Below are 21,390 nucleotides of genomic sequence, written 5' to 3' on the forward strand. Positions count from 1 at the left end.
TTATATGCAGAGTACATCATGAGAAATGCTAGGCTGGAAGAAGCACAAACTGGAATCAAGATTGCCGGGAGAAATATAAATAGCTTCAGATATGCAGATGACACCACCCTTATGGCAGAGAGTGAAGAGGAACTAAAGAGCCTCTTGATGAAAGTGAAAGAGGAGAGTGAAAAAGTTGGCTTAAAGCTCAACATTCAGAAAACTAAGATCATGGCATCTGGTCCCATCACTTCATGGGAAATAGATGGGGAAACAGTGGAAACAGAGTCAGACTTTATTTTTTGGGCTCCAAAATCACTGCAGATGGTGACTGCAGCCATGAAATTAAAAGACGCTTACTCCTTGGAAGGAAAGTTATGACCAACCTAGATAGCATATTAAAAAGCAGAGACATTACTTTGCCAACACATGTCTGTCTAGTCAAGGCTATGGTTTTTCCAGTGGTCATATATGGATGTGAGAGTTGGACTGTGAAGAAAGCTGAGCACCGAAAAATTGATGCTTTTAAACTGTGGTGTTGGAGAAGACTCTTGAGAGTCCCTTGGACTGCAAGGAGATCCAACCTGTCCATCCTAAAGGAGATCAGTCCTGGGTGTTCATTGGAAGGACTGATGCTGAAGCTGAAACTCCAATACTTTGGCCACCTCATGCAAAGAGCTGATTCATTGGAAAAGACCCTGATGCTAGGAGGGATTGGGGGCAGGAGGAGAAGGGGACGACAGAGGATGAGATGGTTGGATGGCATCACCGACTCGATGGGCGTGAGTTTGAGTAAACTCCAGGAGTTGGTGATGGACAGGGAGGCCTGGCGTGCTGTGATTCATGGGGTCGCAAAGAGTTGGATACGACTGAGCGATTGAACTGAACTGATCAGTTAACCCATCTAAGTCTTTTTGACAAGTTTTCCTTTTTTTGTGGGAAGATTTTTTTTATTACTAATTCAATCTCTTAAATCATTATATGTGTATTGAAAATTTCTGTTTCTTCTTGAGTCAGTTTTGGTAGTTATATTATTGTAGGACGCTAGTTATTTTATCTAATTTGTTGGCATATAATTGTTCATAATATTTCTTTGTATTTTTTATTTCTATAAGGTAAGTAATAATGTCACTTCTTTCATCCCTGATTTTAGTAATTTGAGACTTTTTTTTCTTGGTCAGTCTAGCTGAAAGTTGGCAATTTTTATTAATCTTTTCAAAGAGCTAGCTTTTAGTTCAATGATTTTCTTTATCATTTTCCTAGTCTTTATTTTATTTATTTCTGCTTTAATCTTTATTATTTTCTTCCTTCTCTAGCTTTGGATTTAGTTGTTCTTTTTTCTCCTTATAATTAAAGTTTTTTGACTTGAGATCTTACTTTTTTAAAAGAATAGACATTTATAGCTATACATTTCCCTCTTAGTACCACTTTTGCTATACCTTATAAATTTTGGTGGGCTTCTCAGGTGACTCAATGGTAAAGAATCTACCTACCAGTGCAAAAGATTCAGGTTTGATCCCTGGTTCAGAAAGGTCCCTTGGAAGAGAAAATGGCAACTCACTCCATGATTCTTGCCTGGAGAATCCCCTGGACTGAGGAGACTAGTGGGCTATAGTCCATGGGGCCTCAAAGAATCAAACACAGTTCAGTGACTGAGCATGCACACATAAATTTTGGTATGCTGTATTTCCATTTCATTTATCTCAAAATATTCTTTATTTTCCCTTGTGATTTATTTTTTTAAAAAATTCATTGTGTATTTAGGAGTGTATTGTTTAATTATCACATGTTAGTGAACCCCCCAAATTTCTTTCTGTTATTGATTTTTAGTTTCATGTGGTTTGAGAACGTACTTTTTATGACTTATCTCCTTTTAAATGTATTGAGACTTGTTTTATGGCCTGTCATTATCTATCTTGGAGAATGTTCCATGTACACTTAAGAAGAATGTATATTCTTCTGTTGTTGGCTTGAGTGTTTTATAGCTGTCTGTTAGGCCTGGTTGATTTAGAGTGTTATTCAAGTCTTTAGTTTCCTCAATGATCTTCTGTCTAATTTTATCCGTTGTTGAAAAGTGGGATCGAAGCCCCACCTATTACTGTTAAATTATTTATTTCTTCCTTCAATTCTGCCAGCTTTTGCTTCACATATTTTGGGGCTTTATTGTTAGCTGCGTATGTGATTATAATTATGTCTTGATGGACTGACACTTTATCATTGTAAAAAGTCTTTCTTTAGCTCTAGTAATAACTTTTGCCTTAACATCTGTTTTGGCTGATAGGCATTCCATATCATTTTGGTGTTATTCAAATAGCATGTATATTTTTCAACTTTTAAACTTTCAACCTGTTTGTGTCTTTGAATCTTGAATGTGTCTTCTGTAGACAGCATGGGTAAATGATGTTTTAAAAAATCTCTTCTTCCAATTTCTGCCATGTTATTGGAGTATTTAATCCATTTCCATTTAATATACTTACTGATAAGGCAAGATTTACATCTCCCTTTTGTCTTTGTTTTACACATATCAGAAGTTTCTTCTGTTCCTCTATTCCTCCACTGATGCAGTATTTTTCTTTCTTGTTTTTTGTTAGACATTTTCTACTACACCATTTAATTCTCTTGTATATACATATGTTTCATATATTTATAGTTGTTCTTTTCTTACTGGTTACCTTCAGGATTACAATTAGCATCTTAATTTATAACAATCTAGTAACCTAATTTGAATTATTACAAACTTAACTTTCAATAATATACCTAAACTTTGATCTTAAATAGCTCTCCTTTGTGGTATCATTGTCATACAAATTACATCTTATACATTGTAAACCTGCAGCATAGCTTTCTAATTATTGGTCTATGCAGTTATCTTTTAAATAAGTTAAATTAAGGAAAAAGTTACAAACCGAAATTACACTTATACTGTCTTTTACATTTATTTATGTAGTTGCTTTTCGGAGAAGGCAATGGCAACCCACTCCAGCACTCTTGCCTGGAAAATCCCGTGGACGGAGGAGCTTGGTAGGCTGCAGTCCATGGGGTCGCTAAGAGTCGGACACGACTGAGCGACTTCACTTTCACTTTTCATTTTCCTGCATTGGAGAAGGAAATGGCATCCCACTCCAGTGTTCTTGCCTGGAGAATCCCAGGGACAGGGGAGCCTGGTGGGCTGCAGTCCATGGGGTAGCACAGAATTGGACATGACTGAAGCGACTTAGCAGCAGCAGCAGCATGTAGTTGCTTTTACCATTGCTCTTTATTTCTTCATGTGCATTTTTAACATACATGAAAAAAACTTTCGTTTTATTCTGAAGAATCTCCATTAGTACTTTTTGTAAGGCATGATTGATAGCAATGATTCTCTCATATTTTATATATCTAGAAATAGCTTAATTTCTACTTAATTTTAAATGATATTTTTGCTTGGCACAGAGTTCTTTCTTGAAAGTCTTTTTTTGTTTCTACATGATGAATATGGCATCCTACTGGTTTCTGGCTTTCTGAATAAGATGAACCCAAGAGATATGCCAAGACACATTATAATTGAAATGGCAAAAGGTAAGGATAAAGAGAGAAACCTAAAAGCAGTAAGAGAAAAAACAAGTGGTTACGTATAGGAAAAATCCCATACAGCTATAGCAGATTTTTCAGCAGAAAATTTACATACCAGAAGAGAGAGGCATGACATATTCAAAGTGCTGTGAGGAGAAAGCTTTCAACCAATAATTCTCTACACATTAAGGTTGTTATTCAGAATCCACAAAGAAGCTAAGAGTTTCCCAGATAAGCAAAAGCTAAAGGAGTGTACTAACATCAAAATAACTCTACAAGATATATTAAGGGATTTCCTTAACCTGAAAAGAAGTAGCACCAATTTATAATAAAAAATAAACATTTCACTGGATAAGGTAAATATGTAATAAAGATGTGGATCAATCACATTAACCAAATAAACTTAGATTTATATGCAGAACATTCTATCCAAAAAATGGCAGAATGCACATTCTTTTCAAGAGCACATGGAACATTTTCCAGAATAGATCACAAGTTAGGTCACAAAATAAGTCTCAATAAATTTAAGAAGACTGAAATTACATCAAACATCTTTTCCAACCATGATGTTATGACTAGAAATCAACCACAAGGAAAAAAAAGGGAAAACTCATAAAAACATGGAGATTAAACAACATGTTATTGAATAAACAATGTTCCTCAAAGAAACCAAAGGAGAAATCAAAGGCAAGTGAGACCAGAAACATGATGTACCAAAATGTATGGCAAAAGTGGTTCTGAGAGGAAAGTTCGTAGCAAACAGCCATACCCCAAGGAGAAAGAAAAATCCCAAATAAGCAATCTAATTTTACACCTAAAAGAACTAGAAAAAACTCTGAGTCCAAAGTTAGTAGAAGGAAGGAAATAATAAAGATCAAAGTAAAAGAAAAAATCAATGACAGTTTAAAAAAATAGAAAAGATCAATGAAACTGAGTTGTTTTTTTGAAAAGAGAAACAAAACTGATAAAAAAAAAAATAGGTTAACAAGAGAAAAAACAAAGAGAGCTCAAGTAATTAACATCAAAAGTGAAAGAGAGAAAATTACAACTAAATCCACAGAAATACAAGAAAATCATAATAGACTAGTATAATTATATGCCAACAAATTGGACAACCTAGAAGAAATGGATAAATTTCTGGAAACATACAGTCTTCCAAGACTGAATGATGAAGAAATAGAAAATCTGGATAGGAAACTGAAAATCTGGTTACTAAAGAGGCAATTGCTTATGCTCATTTGTGTCCAACTCTGTGACCTTATGGCCTGTAGTCTGCCAGTCTCCTCTGTCCATAGGATTTTCCAGGCAAGAATACTGGAGTGAATTGCCATTTCTTCCTCCAGGAATAAGAAGATTGGAACACATCAAAAAACTACCAACAAACAAAAACCCAGGCCTAGATAGCTTCAGTGGCAAATTCTACAAGGCATTCAAAGAAGATTAAATACCTACCCTCTTGGCTCAGCTGGTAAAGAATCCACCCGCAGTGTGGGAGACCTGGGTTCGATCCCTGGGTTGGGAAGATCCCCTGGAGAAGGGAAAGGCTACCCACTCCAGTATTCTGGACTGGAGAATTCCATGGACCATACAGTCCATGGGATTGCAAAGAGTTGGACATGACTGAGCGACTTTCACCCTTCACTTCTCAAACATAAAAATGAATGAAATACTGCCATTTATGACTATATAGATAGATAGACCTTGAAATTATTATGCTCTGTGAAATAAGTCTGGTGGAGAAAGTCAAATATCATATGATTTCACTCATATGTGGAATCTAAAAAAAAAACAAAACAAAACCTGCAAAGTCAATGAACAAATGAAATAAAACCAAAACATACTCACAGACACAGAAAGCAGGTTAATGGTTACCAGAAGGAAAGGGGGTTAGCGGGTTGACAAAGTGGGTAAATGGGGTCAACTGTATGATGATAGATGTTAACTAGACTTGTAGTGGTGATCACTCTGTAGTGTATATAGATGAAGAACTATAATGCTTTACACCTAAAACTTATATAATTTTTTAAAAAGAGAAAATATTAGGGAAAAAAAGGTCAGTCCTGTGAGTGGCTGCTGCTGCTGCTAAGTTGCTTCAGTCGTGTCCGACTCTGTGTGACCCCATAGACAGCAGCCCACCAGGCTCCCCCGTCCCTGGGATTCTCCAGGCAAGAACACTGGAGTGGGTTGCCATTTCCTTCTCCAATGCAGGAAAGTGAAAAGTGAAAGTGAAGTCGCTCAGTCGTGTCTGACTCTTAGCGACCCCATGGACCACAGCCCACCAGGCTCCTCCGTCCATGGGGTTTTCCAGGCAAGAGTACTGGAGCGGGGTGCCATTGCCTTCTCCACCTGTGAGTGGAGGTTTCCAGTAAACTGCCAGAGAGGTCAAATAGTGACATTTCTCTGGAGATAGGACTTTGGAGGAAGTCCAAAGTTATTTAACTTAGTCAAATGGCTGCTAGGCTGCTGGTTTTCATTGTAGTATGGTTGCGAAGTTTTTGGTTTTTATGGCTATTGCATAAATGGGGAGAAGGTGTTCAGAATATGGCAAGGTAAAGTGCCACAAATCACACTGTTACTAACAAGATTCAGCTATTTTTCTCAAATATTTCTCAAATTGCTGCAAGGTTTTGGTTAATTTCTGAAAATTTTTATTGTGACCATTTTTGCCTGTATTCTTGCTGTTCTTATAAGGGAGTGAATTTTCAGAGGTCTTATACCATTATTTTGCCCTTTTTTCGGTTTTCTGTCGGTTTTGTTCAATTTTCTTCCTAGCTTTGTTGCACTGCACATTGATAAAATTCCTTCTATATCTCCTTCCAAATCATAGATAGCAGTGTTGATCAGGACTGGACCAGAAATAGCCTGAGGCGTATTGTGCAACCAACCTTTCTTTGTCTATGTCAACGACTGTGTGGCAGGGTTGGTTGAAAGCTTCAACCAGGAGCATCACATCATTAACCCACACTTCACCATCTTGTCCTAAGATATATTGTTTGAATGTTTCGCTTTTATCAAAATGCAATTCTCCTGTTGGGAAAATCCCCTGGAGAAGGGAACGGTTACCCACTCTGGGTATTCTGGCCTGAAAAATTCCATGGACAGAGGAGCCTGGCAGGCTACAGTCCATGGGGTCTTAAAGACTGAGAAAGACTGAGAAACTTTCACTTTCTTTTATGTTTAACCCCTTACCCAGCTTTATTTTTCCCCACAGCATTTATCATCATTAATACATAGGACATATCAATTTAGTTTTTGCCTGCTACACCAGTAGAATGCATGCTTTTTTAAGCAAGGATTTATCTGTTTTGTTCTGCTAGGTTGCCTAGAAGAGTTCTTGGTGTGTAATACCTGGCTCAATAAATATTTGTGAATGAAATGAATGAATTATTCTATCAAGTTAATAACTTTTTAGGGAAAAATGTTATGAGTTTCACATCACTTGTTCTTTTAAAAATCCATATTTCATATGGAATCATGTTTTTCAAAATCAGACAAATTATCAACTTACCTAGAGAACATCATCATCTTTACCAGTCTAACATTTAAAAATCTTTAAAATTTGGGATAATTTTGTCTCTAGATTTTGGTACCTCTCCCATTCCTCACAAATTCCCAATGATATAGTTAGCAACTATTTAATATCATATCTGAATGCTTTTTAGCACTTTGGGATATAGTATTTCTAGGCTTAAGAACTGAACTAATTTAAGGTAACTACTTTTTTTAGTACCTCCAAGGAAGAAGAGATCATAGAAGAGTATACTATATTGGAACTCCAACTTTACATTAGCTATTAAAACATTTGAAAATCATTCTCCCTGAAGATGTGAATAAAATGAGTTGAATAATTCTGACTTCTCTTTTGTTATCAGCTGATATCACATGATTTTCACTGATGCCTGGTGCTTTTTCATCCTTTTTAGACACAGACTTAGAAGTCTTATTTTTTTTTTCTTTCTTTCTTAGAAATCTAATTTCACCATGGGCTCTAGCCATTCTGCAACTACATTTAGAAAGTTCCTACCACTCTTTTGGTCTTGATCTTGGTAACTTTAAGCTTTGGTACATGATGTTTTAAAAATTGAAACCTATTGAAGAGCATCCCTCCTCCCCATATACCCATGTTGGCATCTTCCTTTCTTTCACTGGGGTTATGTAAATACAATTGTTACGTGTGGAGTTTGCTTTGAGAATCTTACATTCCTTTCTTCCGGGATATACTCCCCCTTTTACAGTCTCTGTTCATACGAGTGAAGTTACATTGTTTTCTGTGATATTTCCATAAAACCTACATTTTCTACAGTTATTAGATAATGTCTATATTAGAAAAGTACTAAGACATTTCAGCTTCAAAGAAACAAACAGCTCTCATAGTGAAACACTATTGAGAGCATTAAAAAGAATTACTTAAAAATTCAATAGACACAAGAATAACATTGTGTTTATTTGTTAAACAATTATTTAATTTACTAAACAACAATCAAATGTGTTAATTGTACTAAACATATTTCAAGGCCATCTGTAATGAGTTGTGACCACCAAACTCATCAAATGACTGGCCACAGATTTTTGGCTGGGGATAGATCAAGGGTCACTGTCCCCTCCCCTTGTTTCACATATTTGACGTGTTCAGTTCAGGCTTGAGAGGTTAACTGAAAATAGCTGAATCTGAAACTAAGCAGACTAAAGTCCCAGTCGCCAGGAAACGAGGTCTGCAAGTAGACACAGCAGGCTACTGCTATATAGAGATGTAACCTTAGACTACAGGAGGCAGCACAGGAAATCAGACGTCACTGGACAAGTCTGACGAGGAGGGAAGAGTGGTTCCCCAAGTGTAGGGAGAGTAGCAGAGGCTGTGAGGACCTTGGACATGGACCCTTTGGACCCTGGGCTTGTACAGAAAGGTCCCAAGCTCTCACGGAGGTTAAGGGACAGGGATAAAGCAAATTAAGGGAAGTCACATAACTGGGATAAGGGACTATGACAAAAAAGTCATAAGGCATCTTCAATATATAAAAGTTCACAGCTACCAATAGAAATTCATTAAAATGTCATCAGGAAGAAATGAGTGAACATCAAGAAACAACAGTTTAGGTAAAGAAAATGGAAAACAGCTGAAAACCATGTGAAAATGTCAAGTCCATGGAAGATCAATTACAGAATTAAAAGAGTGGCCTTGAGAACCTTGGTAGCCTAATAAGAGATGTTTTGTTTTAAACCAATAAATTGGTGGGAATTTGTGCTGTCGTATAGAAAATGGAAACATTGCAAATCAGAGCATTCAAAGCTATAAATACGCTGTTTTGATAGCTACATCTATATTTTCCTTTAAAACTACCTAGTATGTTTCATCTCCTTGGAATATTTAGAGAAAGAGCACCCCTAGGAAATAGGATGTATAAGACATCTGAAAACGGCAAGGCATCTGAAAAGTGACACATGAGAAAGTGGTGAGGATGGAATCAGAGCTTCTGTAGATTTTTACAAAAGGGACATTGAACAGGTATCATCAGGAGGAACTCATCAAGATGATCTTCACAAGTGAGCTTAGCCTGAATTGTGAAAAAAATGGTGGGTGTAGATTTGGGAGGATGAACGTTTTTCAGTGGAGATGTTAGAATGAGCAAGATGTAAACGTGCACTCTGGTTACCAGTCAACCAACAAAAGCTGTTGAACATATATTGTGTGCCTGGTGCATTTTATAAGAGAAACAGTGGTGACCCGGCAGATAAAGGCTTATTCTCATGGAGTTTACAGTTGAGTGGAGACAGATAAACAATGAACATGTGTGGAAAACAGTAAAACAGTTCCAGTTGTTTATGAATGGAAAGAAATTTTAAAAAAAGAAAAGAAAATAGGATAGTGTGATAGAGAGTAACAAGTGGGCTTCAGGGATGACCTTTTTTTCTTTTTTTTTAATTTTTAGGCGACATGATATAGCATGTGGGATCTTAGTTCCTTGACCAGGGATCGAACCCATGCCCCTGCCTTGGAAGCATGGAGTCCTAACCACTGGACCATCAGGGAAGTCACAAGGATGCTCTTTTATAAGATAACAGTTGAGTTCAGTTCTGAGTGACACAAAACGCACAAGTCATGCAAAAGTCAAGGAAGAGTGTCCTAAGAAGAAAGAACAGGAAAGGCAAAGTCACTGAGCTTAGTGTGTTGTAGGGACAGAAAGGGCAGTGAGGCTGAAGCACGGGGATAAGGGACGGTGAAAGGAGATGAAATCCGAGGGCCAGGCAGGAAAAGAGAACACACTTGATTTGGTGAAGGGAATCTGGCTGAATCAACAGAGATGGAGAATTTCAGATATGAAATGCAGGAAAAAGATTTTTCTCTTTTTTTAAAACTTAAAACATTTTTATTTATTTATTTGGCTGCCTCGATCTTAGTTGCAGCACAAGGGACCTTCACTGTGTCATGCGTGTGGACTCTAGTTGTGGTGCACAGACTCTCTAGTTGTGGGACATGGGCTTATTTGCTCCATGACATATGGGATCTTAGTTTCCAAGCGATTAAACCCACGTGCCCTGCATTGGCAGGTGGATTCTTAGCCACTGGACCACCAGGGAAGTCTCCCTTGGAGAGGATTCTTGAGCAGGGGGCAATGGAGGCTGGGAGAGAAATTCCTGACTCATTATCTACAGAAAGAACAAGAAGAAGAAGAAAGGCTGGAGAAGAGATGAGAATGGGCCGTAGTGGCCAAAAAAGCAAGTTCCAATCCAGGATACACTGCTTTACCTGTGACCTTAGGGAAGTTACTTAAGCGTTTAAAACTCTGCTTCCCCAACACTCAGGACAGCTCCTTCCTGGGCTTGTTTTCTGAATCAAGTGAGAGAATGCCTGTAAGTGCTTAGTTCGTTGTTGGGCACTAGCACTCACTCTTTGTGTCTATCTGACCCAGGGTTGTTGGCAATAGGTTTTGGGCTTCCTGGTAGCTCAGTTGGTAAAGAATCCGCCTGCAATGCAGGAGATCCCGGTTAGATTCCTGGGTCGGGAAGATCCACTGGAGAAGGGACAGGCTACCCACTCCAGTATTCTTGGGCTTCCGTGTGGCTCAGCTGGTAAAGAATCCGCCTGCAATGCAGGAGACCTGGGTTCAATCCCTGGGTTGGGAAGATACCCTGGAGAATGGAAAGGCTACCCACTCCAGTATTCTGGCCTGGAGAATTCCATGGACTGTTGGAGTCCATGGAGTTGCAAAGAGTTGGACACGACTGAGTGACATTCACTTTCACTTTGGATCATTTTGTGAGAAATTTCAGAAGATTCTCCATGACTTTGATGATTAAATTGGACAGTTGATGGGAGAAGAGAGAGAAGGGCAAAGGAAGAGAGAGGATAGCTGAAACCTTTTTAACTTTCCCACAGACTGGGATAACTGTCCACGCCATGCCTGCATCTAAGCTTGAGGTTCACTGCCGTCTGAGATGCTGGCTTCTGGGTTCCTGCCGGAGAGTGTCTAAAAACCCACTCCCAGGATTCCTGGGCTTCTGGGATTGAACCCAGGTCTCCCACATTGCAGGTGAATTCGTTATCAGCTGAGTCACCAAGGAAGCCTTTGATCACCTCAGATTGCACTTTTCCTGTGAATTCTCCATCACATGTGGCTGCTGGGAAGAGAAGGGTGGGGTGGAGGGAGGAGGGGTAGATGCTAGAGAGAGAGAGAGAGACATTTGAAGCTGAGAGGCAGTCTCAGAGCCAGAGTCATCGAGGTGGAGTTGGGGCTCTGCCGGCCACCAAAATAGACTCCACTCTCAAGTTGCAGTGGAAAAAGATGACCTGGATGTTCAGGCTGAGGGCAGGAGTGGAGGGTGAGATGGTTTGGATCAAGGCCTTCCTAGGCCTGTTTCCAAACCGTACCTAGTTGGTCAAATACTTTAAGTATTCAGGGCGATTCATTTTTAGTAGTGCACCAACACCTGAGTATAATAAACTGAGGGATTTCATTTCGCTCGTGAATCGGACACAGACTTTTGCCCTCATTGAATTCTGATCATGGGCAGCCTTATACTAAACACAGGAGGCAAGGAAAAGCATGTGCTCTGAATGCTGGAGAGAGAAAGAGGTTTCAGACTAGCGTAAGTGCTTGTGGAGCTGGGATTCCTCTTGACAAGGGGATGTTGAAAATGGGGTGCTCAAAGAGTTATGTGTTTTTACCAGTTAGAGATGCAATTAATAAAGTTTGTGAACATCTATGGAAGAAGAGAATAGGAGAATCGGGCACCCTCATGAGAAGTTGGGGTAATGTGGATTGAAATAATAATGAGATATCAATTCATATCTATCAGATTGGCAGAAATTTAAAAGAACCAAAAATGTCTGTTACTGGCAGGGCTGTGGGGAAGAAAGATAATGTTATAATTAACAGTGGAAATGTGAATTGTTACAACTATTTTAGAAAGCAATCTGACAATATCTACTTAATATGTGTATATATATATTCAGATAAAAGTATATAACAGTATTTAATTAATTATATAAATAACTAATTAAAATATAATTATACATTTATGCCCCTTTGACCCAGCAAACTTATTTTTGGGAATCTTTTTTTAAAAAATAGAAATAGAGTAATCAGTATATAAGGACTAACACACAGTGGTGCTTCTTGCAGAATTGATTGTAATCATAGTTGGAGAAACAACTAGAAACCTAGTCAATGCCCATCAATATAGGGATGACATATTATCACACATTCATATTACAGAATGTTATCCAAATCAAAAGCAATAAAAAATGGAGGAAAAATCAAATAAAAGCCCACAATTTTCAACAGGCGCAACAAAACCCTGGAAATAGATAGCACGATAGTGTAGTTTGCAAAGCAGGCCGTGAATCCCACCCAGCAGCACACAGAATGTTAGATGCTGACATTCAAGCCTCTGTCTCTCAGTTCTTCTTGGGTTTTCTCTCAGATAGGTTTTCTTCTCCTAATGGCAAGCTGGGCATCCAGACATGTATTTTTCTCTGAACTGGTAATTCTGGGGAAAGGGAGAGATCCTCTTTTTCATCCTCTCCATCCATCTTGGAAAAGGACTCTGATTGGTCCCACTCTCATAAACTTGTCACATACTTGTCCCGTGCAGGGTCCCATAATTTACAACTCAAACTCTGGGGAAGAAGTTGGGTTATTTCCAAAAGGGAGCATGCTAGACTGATCAGAAAAGTAACAGATGGGGACTTCCCTGGTGGTTCGGTGGCTAAGACTTTGAGCTTTCATGCAGGGGGTCTAGGTTCGATCCCAGGTCAGGAAGCTAGATTCCACATGCTGCAACAAAGATCCCGTGTGCCACGACTGAGATCTGGTGCAGCCAAACAAGCAAATAAATAAAATAAACAAATAAAAATGTAACAGATGTTCATTGTGATACCCACCTATCTTTTCTCTATGCATATGCATGTATTAGTAGAGTTCAGCTCATAATGCTAATAAAAATACTTGAACATGTAGTGCATTTTCCTCTACTACTGAAAACTTTTCATAACCTTCAATTTTCTATGAAACTGATTACAAAGAGAGAAGGGGACTTACTTAACCTCTTGCCTTTCATATTTCTGCAGTTTATTGGTACTGCTGTATAAAGCCAAATATCTTGGGTAAGCGAAAGACCCACGTGTGAGGAAGCAGACTCTCCCACTAAGTCAACAGCCCCATTCAGTGGTAAGAACAAAGGAAAGTGTCAAGTTATGAGTAAAAGGAGTGAAGGGAGCATTGCTTCCCACCTCTCTGTCTATTGACTTAGTTTCATACATAGAAAGGGAACAAAGGCAAGAGAATGGGTGGGTGGCAGTAGATGGGAGAGACTAAGATGAATCAATTGAGATATGGAATCAAGGAGCCAACTCATTATTTCAACCATAAACTTGTCCACAAATGTTTCTTGAACACCTAATATGTATCTGGCACTTTGTTAGGTACATAAACATAGGTCCTGTCCTTGGAGGAGAAGCAGAGGCCAGGTAGAAAACAAATGATTAAAAATGTGATGAGGATGGGGAATACATGTAAATCCATGGCTGATTCATGTCAATGTATGACAAAACCCACTACAATATAAAAAAAAATGTGATGAGGACCACTTCTAAGAGGTACTTAGATTTACAGGCTGGACCAAAGGAGGAGCAGGCCTAACTTAGCTGGGAAATCGGGGGAGGCTTCCTTGAGGAAGCGTCCTTTACATGGACAGCTGAAAGGTAAATGTGTGGGCTACACAGAGGTTTAGTGAGGAAAACGTCCTGCAAAGACCCCACAGCAGAAAAGGCGTGGTGTGCTCACAGGACCTAGAGAAGACTAACTCAGCTTCATCCAGAAGGTGAAGACGGTGGAACCAGATGGGGCTGGGCCAGTGACCAGGGCTGTAATCACGCAGAGCATTGGAGGAGATGTGCAGGATTAGAGACTGTATGCTAAGGGCAGCGGAAAACCACTGTTGGGCTTCGTATAGAGGAGGAATATGGTTAAAAATGAGTTGTTAGTAGATCCCTTGGTTGTGGAATAGACAGCAGACTGAAGGGGGGAGGCTGCAGGAAGGCCAGTAGGAGGCTCCATGATAGTTTAGGGGAGGATGGATGGTGACTGGACTGAGGTGGGGGTCAGGGCACAGAGAGAAGTGAAAGGCTTTTTGATATCCTCGAGAGCTGGAAGACTGATTAAATGTGACGAGTGAGCAAAAAAGAGTCCAGGGTGACTATCAGATTTGGGTTAAAAAAACAAACAGAGGCTGTGGTGCCTTTACCAAGAAGCTCGGAGGAGAAAGAGTTTGTGAAGATAAATAATGAGCTCAGTTTGGGACAGGTCCGGTGTGAGGTACAAGTGCGACAAACAAGTAGAGGGTTTGAGTAGGGGGCTCTGTATACACAGAAGAGTCAGGGAATTATTCATGTGAACGCAATGCCAAGTCAATGTTTTAGGAGAGCCTGCACCTGAATTAGGTGGAGAATTGTCAGCCATTCACCCTCTTCCACGTGGGAAAGAAGAGTCAACCCGTGTGTGTCACCTGGGCGGGCCAGCTTCATCTTGGCGTTCATTTTCTGCTTACACGGTTTCCCATTTGGTGAGATTGGGGAGCATCTGAAATGTTCGTGTTCTTTTCTTTTAAGGAATTAAAAAATATTTCTTTACGGTTGCGCTGGGTCTTCATTGTTGCATGCAGTCTTTCTCGAGTTGCAGCCAGCAGGGTCTACTCTTTGTTGTGGGGCGTGGGCTTAGTTGCCCCAGGGCACGTGGGATCTTCCGGAGCAGGGATCCGACCGACGTTCTCCGCATTGGCAGGCGGATTTTCAACCACTGGATCACCAAAGAGGTCTAAATGTTAGTATTCTTGAAATAAAACTTCTTTCCTTTGTGGATTCTGAAAACACAATGAGCAAATAACACAGTGGGGCCCATCAAGGGAAGATCTCATGCTCTAAAGTGGCAGTTGGTTCTGTAATGGTTTCTTCTCCATCACCAAGAGACCTCATATATTCTGAGAGTTGGGATTTCTCACTTCACTGGTAAAGCACTGTTAAGGCTAACAACTAAATGAATAATAAGATAAACCTCCTGAAGATTAAATCCCTGGTGGTGGTGGACAGGGAGCACGCAGTCGTGTTCAACTCTTTGCTGCCCCCATAGACTGTGGCCCACCAGGCTCCTCTGACCATGGGATTTTCCAAGCAAGTATACTGCAGTGACCTGCCATGCCTTCCTCCAGGGGATCTTCCCGACCGAGGGATCGAACCCACATCTCCTGCATCTCCTGAATTGGTAGGCAGATTCTTTACCATTGAGCCACCTGGGAAGTCAATATTAATTGTATTCTATTCTCTACAAAATGAGGGTACTGAAATACAATTATGTTACAAACCATACCTTTCCCAACAGGCTCATGGCCACCCCAAATTATCAAATTGGGCTTTTGTAAATACTTCTGTTTTGAAGCTACCAGCTTATTTATCTGAGTCTGATTACAAACAGAACAGTGAACCCTGAGTTCAAGAGTATAAATTCAAACACAACTGATCACTTGGAAGAAACATGAAAATTTTGTCAGCATCTCCCAAGGGAGGAAGCAGCCACACACAAAAAAACAAACCATAAAACTGAGTGTTAAATTCTCATCAAGCACCCCATCTACGAATTTGTGATCGAATGTGGTTATATCCATGTTCTAATACAGTATGTGCTCTAACAGGGACGGTTTAAATGACGTCACTGAGTATCCTGTCTACTCTATCTTCTAAACTTTTTGAATTCATCCTCTCTCCCCAGCTTTACCTCCATCTACACTTCAGGCCACCCCTATTTCTCTCAGGAACAAAGTTTCTGTAACCAGGCTCAGGTAGGTGGATACTGGTTAGCAGGAAGATCCCATTTCCACTGGGGTCTTTGTGACCTTAGACTTGCCTTTCTACTTCTTGATGATTCTGATTCTCTTTTAAGACCCATGAAGAATATTATAGTCACTTTTTAATACCCAAGGTTCATATAAAAGAACGTGAAATAACTAGAATACAGCTATACTGCTCTATCTCTGGGATTCAGAAGTGAAAGCTTATCTTTTCTGTGTGTGTTTCAGTTGGGCATTGAAATCCTATAGAACTATTTGGTGCTGATGGGGGAAAATGAATGGCAGAGCTCTGGGGTTTGAAGTACCCATCTTTGCTTCTTTCTCACTATTTAGAGAACTGGTAGACAGAAGACAGACCCTAGGAGAACTCTAAAATGCCATTTGTAGAGATGTGGATGGGCCTAGAGTCTGTCATACAGAGTGAAGCAAGTCAGAAAGAGAAAAGCAGATCTCTAATATTAATGCATATATGTGGGGTCTAGAAAACCGGTATAGATGAACCAATTTCTAGGGCAGGAATAGAGATGCAGACATAGAGAAAGGACATGTAGACACAGGGGGAGAAGGGAAGGGTGAGATGTATTGAGAGATTAGGGCATATATACACTGCCCTATGTAAAATAGCTAGCTAGTGGGAAGGTGCTGCATATCTCGTAGTACCAGAGCTCAGCCTGGTACTCTGTGATGTCCTAGAAGGGGTGGGATGGGGTTGGGTGTATACATGTATACATGTAGCTGGTTTACTTCATTGTACAGCAGAAACTACACAAAATTGTAAAGCAATTACATGCCAACAAAAATTAAAAAGAAATCCATTCTGCAATTTCCTTCTTTAGTTTCCTGCAAGGAGCCCCTGCCCAATGCTCTCACGCTCTTCCCTCTGCTCCACTAAGGCCTGGGCCCTTGTCTGCTTGTCATGCTCACAGTCTCCTTCTGTCCCCCCCACCCCCCGAAAAATCTCTTTGCCCTCAGATTGGTGCACAATGAAAAGGATCAGATACATGAATTTATAGTAAGATGCCTTATCTCCAAAGAGGAAAATTCTCCAAGAGTAGAATTTCAGCTACCTTGAGGAGAAGGGGAGAGAAACAATATGAACCCAGGGTCTTCCAAATACCTCTAATCACAATTTAGTGATGTGATCACCAGTCTGTTCTTGTTTAACAGTGTTCCTGTGACACCTCCTGCGTTAGACACAATTATACACTCTAGCCCCTTGCCTGAAACTGATGCACATTCAGATGGAGGGCAGAGACTTTTCCCTCTGAATAAACCATTTCCCCTAAAGAAATTGGCCAAGGGGCGTAGCTCTGGCTGATGAGTCAGAAAATGTAGCCTTTGCTCCCTGCAACACCATTTCCTAACCATGTAACCTTAGACAAGCCACTTAACCTCTCTGAGGAGCAACTTCCTAAACTCACATCAGGGATAATAATACCTCCTCTTCATTCTTACAATGGGTTATTTTAGAAAATAAGTAAGATAATAAATGTGAGCTGGCCTTGAGATCTGTAAAATATAAGGTATTAGAACTGAAGGCTGACAACTTCCCTCACCCCATCTGGTGATTTCAAAGACATCCTACAAGATCTTTCCATATTGTCGGCAATATGGAAGGAAGCAGCTGCTGGTCCAAGCCAATTTTAGAAACCTGCATTTTTGCAAAAGGAAGAGTCAGCTCTCATCACAGCAGAGTTGCTGGCACAGGACAGGCGCTGCAAGACAACGATGCAGGGATGGCCCAGCAGGTGTCAGTAGAGAACCAACTTTTGGTATGAAGCAGGCTCATTGAGGGATGAGGTGATGCAGGGACTTGAGCTCTAACAGGACTGGCAGGATTCCGCCCTTAAATTCAGAGCTGTCTCAATTCTGGAAGCGCAGAACTGGCACCACTGAGATGGGGACAACCCTTGGGCTCTATCTACATTAAACTGAGAATCTTCTCCCTTCAGAGGATTCCTTCTCACTCCCAATTCTTAATCTGGGAGTAATTAAGTCCCTCCTCTGTTCTTAGAACCCATGCTCTAACTTGGGAATATTATCTCAAAGGAAAGCTTTGTTTGTCTAGATAAACATTCTTCTGGGAATGCCTTTTCTCTCTCCCATTCAACAGCAGAGTTGTTTTTTAACATACAATTTTCACCCACACCTGCTTCTCCTACCTTAACATTCAACTCACTCCCTAGAAGTCAAATCTCAGCTATTCAGATTTAATAACTCAAGCAGCAAATCCAGCTTCTACAAGGCAAGTGACTAATATGTGGAGGAGAAGTGAGAGTGGTTCCGGCTACCACACAGAAACCTGTTGAATGAAGTACTAAATTGCTTCCATGTTAAGATGGTCTCTCGTAACTTCTTCTTACGAGGACATGACTTCACTGCACATATATGTGAGTCTATGTTATAAACGCCATGTGGAAATGGGTTCTATCATTATGCCTCATGAGGTCTGAGGTCTTTCTTGGCTGAGTGTGGAGAGATGACTTGAAGAGACAGAGATACAGCTTTTTACATCAGCAGAAAACCCCAAACTGCATGTCCTGCCCTTCTCCCCAATCTCTAAGATCCCCAGTGATTGGTGTGTGTGTGTGTGTGTGTGTGTGTGTGTGTGTGTGTAAGAAAGAGAGAGGGAGAGAGAGAGAAGGAGGGAGAGAGGAGGTACATGCATGTGAAGTGGTATATCCTATTCATGGGATAAAAGAAATATGTGAGAAACTCTGTGAGAAGAAAGGCTAAGTGAGACCAGACCCAAAAGGCTGTCTGCAGCTCCAAAACCAGTCCTGTTGGCAAGAGGTCAAGGGCAGGGCTATGGCCACAAAAAGAGACGGCCACCTGTGAGTCTGCCTCACCTGGGAAATGAGAAAAGGAATAAATCAAGTGGCCATGGACTTTGTGGCCCCACCACATTGTTATTCACCTTTCCTAACCCCTATCAAAGTCTAACTATATTTAAAAACTCAGTAACTATATTAACTTCCAGAATATTAAAGTCTCCAGAACAAGGGCATTATGGCCTATTTAGAATAATCCAAGGGATGTGTGTGTGTTCTCTAGAGTTCTAAACACTAGTACATAGCATCCACAAGGAACAGAAGGCCCGCACCCACTACTAAATGCAAGCACTGGCCCAGCAGTCTGTAAATCTTGGGTTGGCAGAATGACAGGCAGAATATACTCAGATTCCTACATTGCTGCAAACCTCTCACATCCTGAGACATGGGTAAGCTAAGTTTTCTTCTCATTTTGACTGTGAATATTTAATTATGTCCATCCTTTCCTTTGTTTGAAAAAGTATTTAAAATTAAGATTGTGTGTAAGGGGGTCCCAAATCCACAGAGCAATTAACTTGTGCGTTATTCTGCTCAGAGTCCAAAAGCAAGAACAAAAGCAGAAAACACAACTGGACAGCTGAAGCCCTTGAAGAGTTATGTTATGTAATAAGCAAAGCTCAACATTTACTCTCCTTGAGTTTTTATGCTCAGTGGGTGTGTATCTGTGTCCCCAAGTTTAGGACAAGAATTTGCATTGGTGGTTTAAGGATGGAGACTTGGAATACAGTACAACCGGAGGGCAATGGGACGCATCTCTTGCTTCAGTCAATGCATAAACCTCTGATTTAGAAGGGAAGCGTCGTATGCATTAAAGAACTGATCAAATGCCATTGTGGCATCTCCACCTTTAGCGTCCCTCCTCCCCGTCCCCCACCGCCCAAAGTTGTTAAACCTTTTAGTATAAACCACTACGTCTGTTGCTCTATTGTCAATTGTAATTTGCCCAGTGTAGCTATGCAAACGTCTTTTCATCTGAGCTTCCTCAAAAGACAGCGCTGCCAAATTTAAGCTCAAGTTAATTTGGCTCAGTCTGGCCCTCTTCACTTCTGCTAGAACCCGGAATCCGCGGCTACCAGGCCCCCAGAGCCTAGCCTCTGCCCCCAGGGCCTCGGCCTGTCTCAATTGCTCTGGACCGGTTCATTTCGCCACAGCCCGGAGCCGCTCGGAAAGCAAAGATTAAAGGGGAAAGTCTCAGCTGTATATTTATATTTTCATTGCTAGAAGGGAATTGATTTCCGCGCATTTATTTTGGTAGTTGTAATACACAAGGGCGGATTTGCGTCACCCGAGCAACTTGTCGGTGGAGATAAAGTTGCACAAATATTGAAAGGGGAAGTGCTAGGAGTCATTATAGAGTTTTTCTCCGGAAGAAATAAGGATTTCTGCAGTATCCTAAAATACTAAGGCCGCTTCTATTTTGAGCCCAATCTCGCAGGCACATCCGCTCATTTAGCCGGAGTTTGAGCCCATCAAAAAACAGGAGATGACCTGAACTCCGGCGAGTCCAGGGTTTCCTGCTGCTTTCTTGGTTCTGAGGGGGTGGAGGGAGTAGGGAGGAGGAGGAGATTCTGAGCACTCAAAAGAGGGCGAGGGGCTCGCAGAGTCAGAGCCTGGGCCAAAGGCTTGTGGAGGGGAGGCAGAAGGTGGTCCCAAAGGTTTCCTTTTTCGCGTTTCTCTCCGGGAGCTCCAAGGGGTTCTGAGAGGCGCTGATGCGGTTGCAATGAAACCGAGAGCAAAGAAGGGCACGCTGGTCCGGTTGCAATTTACAATCAGGCCGTGCGGGCTTGGCGGGCATAGAGGAGCGGGTGGCAGGGTTAGGAGTCTTCGGGGGAAAATGCGCCCTGGGGCCCCATCCTTGCCTTGAAATGCTGCAGATGCGGGTAGTGGGCGCCGCTGGAAACCCACAGAGTCGACGTTCCGCCCCGCTTGCATCCCGCGCGGGTTCCCGAGGGTCGCGTCGTTTTTGCGGGAGGGCTGCCTGGGGTGAGGCCTAAATGCGCCTCTTTTGGAACTGTGAATTTGTGCTTAGGCCGTGGCTTTAGTGCTCGCAGCGGAATTGGAAGTGACAGACACCAGAAAAAAAGAGAGGAAGAGAGGGCTTCAGGCCGCCCCTACATACACTGGCGCTAACGTCTTTCCCCGAGGGCAGCGAAGTTATACAGAGGCCGCGCCCTCCCACTAGTCTCCCTGGAATCCTCAGCGTATTCCTTGCAAAGCCTGCACTGGAGCCTTTTAAGGAGGGTCCAACACCTCAAGTGGCTTTATACTCATCTACCTCTTTGTCTCTGGCTAGAAACAAAAGGGCTGGTCTTCCTGCATTTCTCTTGCCCCAGGTGCCCATGACCTTAGCAGATCACCCCACCCCTACCCCCTTTCAATCTCTGCACAGAACACCTCTTTCCCGGCTCCACGGAGCAGGGCAAGAAACCTCTTGAGTAAGAGAGGGAAGGAGAGGCAGAGGACAGGGGTGGGGCGGTGTTGTTCTCAAAGCTGACTGGTCACAAATAACTGATTAGTGATTGTTACTTTCCTGGAGAAAGCCAAAAGCTTAAAATGACAGCATCTGCAACCAGTGACCAGAAACCGCTAGCCCAAACCCCGAACTCGAGATAGGTATGGCAAATTCAGTTGTCTTCCTGGGTTTCTTTGGTAAAGACCAAAGTGAAACTTTAAAATGCCACAGAAGCTT

This window comes from Muntiacus reevesi, chromosome 5, assembly GCF_963930625.1.
Source record: "Muntiacus reevesi chromosome 5, mMunRee1.1, whole genome shotgun sequence".
Classification (NCBI taxonomy): Eukaryota; Metazoa; Chordata; class Mammalia; order Artiodactyla; family Cervidae; genus Muntiacus; species Muntiacus reevesi.